The sequence below is a fragment of the Triticum urartu genome, chromosome 7, assembly GCF_003073215.2.
Source record: "Triticum urartu cultivar G1812 chromosome 7, Tu2.1, whole genome shotgun sequence".
Lineage (NCBI taxonomy): Eukaryota > Viridiplantae > Streptophyta > Magnoliopsida > Poales > Poaceae > Triticum > Triticum urartu.
Genome location: NC_053028.1, coordinates 532,597,885 through 532,599,777, shown reverse-complemented (window position 1 = coordinate 532,599,777; position 1,893 = coordinate 532,597,885). Strand labels below are relative to the sequence as shown.

At 40.0% G+C, this 1,893-nt stretch overlaps 1 long non-coding RNA gene across 1 annotated transcript; it reads right to left on the bottom strand.

The window, feature by feature from the left end:
- Positions 1-267: 267 nt before the first annotated feature.
- On the bottom strand, positions 268-1,887 carry LOC125525044. Its single transcript, XR_007291119.1, has 2 exons — positions 725-1,887; positions 268-633 (listed from the first exon to the last, which is right to left on the bottom strand). It is a non-coding gene; the product is annotated as an uncharacterized LOC125525044 (long non-coding RNA).
- Positions 1,888-1,893: the final 6 nt, after the last annotated feature.

The window sequence follows — 1,893 nt, the reverse complement described above, 5'->3', positions numbered from 1 at the left end:
CTCCATACACCTTCCCGCCACCGGATCGACAGATCCGGCGAGGTCCGACACACCGGCACATAGCACCGCCAACCTTGTCGTCGTGTTGTAACACTGATAGCAGCCACAACCACCGCATCGTTCATTTGGTCTCGCCCGTCTCGGCCCGGTCGCGGACCGTCTCCAGTCCGCCATGAGAAAAAGGTTAGGAAAGGCAATGTTTCTACAACACTAGATGACCCGGTTGCGCCAATGGCGCAAGAACCGAATTAGAAAGAGTGTTATTAGTGAGTAAGTAGGAGATGTAACTGGAAATATAATGCAATGTGGATTGTATTACATCATGTATTAACCACAAATCATGAAATCAATACCAGAGAACCAAATAATGTCACCACCTCTGTACTAACAACCAACATTTTAGCATAAGGAGTATCACATGAGTGATTACTTGCACATCAGGAGTATCACAATTACAACTAAAGAGGCATTGTCCTCACTGCTGTCCCTGAGCCCTTCACAAGGAGAGTTCCAAGCCTCGCAACTTCTTCTTCCAGCTCTGCACATGACCCTCAGTTACGAACCTCGTCCCTCAGCAATTAGACTCCGGTAGTTTGCAAACTCCCATTTCCCATAGCAGATTGATTTACATGGCTACTCTCACCAATGAGAGGACCAAGCGCAGAAAAGATTCTGAACTTTTGGAAGCAGACAATTATAGAGCTATGGGTCTCTGAGCACTTACCATGCCTAATCGCATGAATCCAACAAATTTGCCAACTCAAATGCTACAAAGACCAAATGATGGTGTGAGGCATCTCACCATATATCATCGACTCTTACAATGATAGATCCATAGATCAGCGAGGATATTCATAGCTGCTTCACCTAAGAAGGCCAAGATGCCATACACACAATTAGAGCCAAAACAAAACCTGAAGCAGTGGAAATAGCCATCCACTTGCCGGAGGAAATAAATGAAATAACAAGCAAGAAGAAGAAAAATGATGTCGGCAGTGTATCAAACAATCGTACTGAAATGATCAATACACAAAAAAGGAAGCGATCTCCAGTTGTCAACGCACTGAATTTAGCATATAAATGACATGGTGACTAAAATAATTTCCTTAGATCATCTTAGGAAATGTTCCAGCAAAGAAGGCAATGACTTTTCCATATCACCCATAGCATGAATTTTTCAACTTCAAATCGTATGATACCATGGACTCTACATATGTTGATAGGACATAATAATTAGCCACAAAAAGTAGGGGTACGGATAACACATCGAAAGCAAAAGCAGAGAGAAAATTTAATGCTTACAGCAAAGCATGGGCACAGATAACTTACTGGTTCATCTGCCACTACTTTATTATCTATGAACAAACTAAAAGTCAAATGTACAACTAAATCAGGAATAAGAACACCATAAAACACTGGGCTTGGTCTGCATGCAAACCATTAATCTGATTGGAGATGGAAAACTAACCAAGAGCGGATAAAGTCTGAAGGTAAGATATACGTACAGTCATTCGAGTAAATAACAGAAAGGTAACCACCAGATCATCTTCTGTTCTATAACTCTGTATATATATGTGTGTTTAAAATATTTGGCAACAAAACTGACATATTAGGTATTTCTATTGACTAACACAACCTATCTGTTGCAGAGCACACAACTTTTAGATACCTTTGATGAGCAATAAGATCTATGTTGGCATAGAAATCAAATGCATGCTCAATCACGGACTTTATAAATGAGGTAAAAACAAAGGAGAACACAAAGCTTATATTGACAACCAGCCAAAGTCCAGTACCTGGCCAATGCCTAGTAGTATGATGGGATATTACCCAATTGGAAATCATAAATAAAAAACTGATTACAAATAATAATGATATAATATTTATAAAATG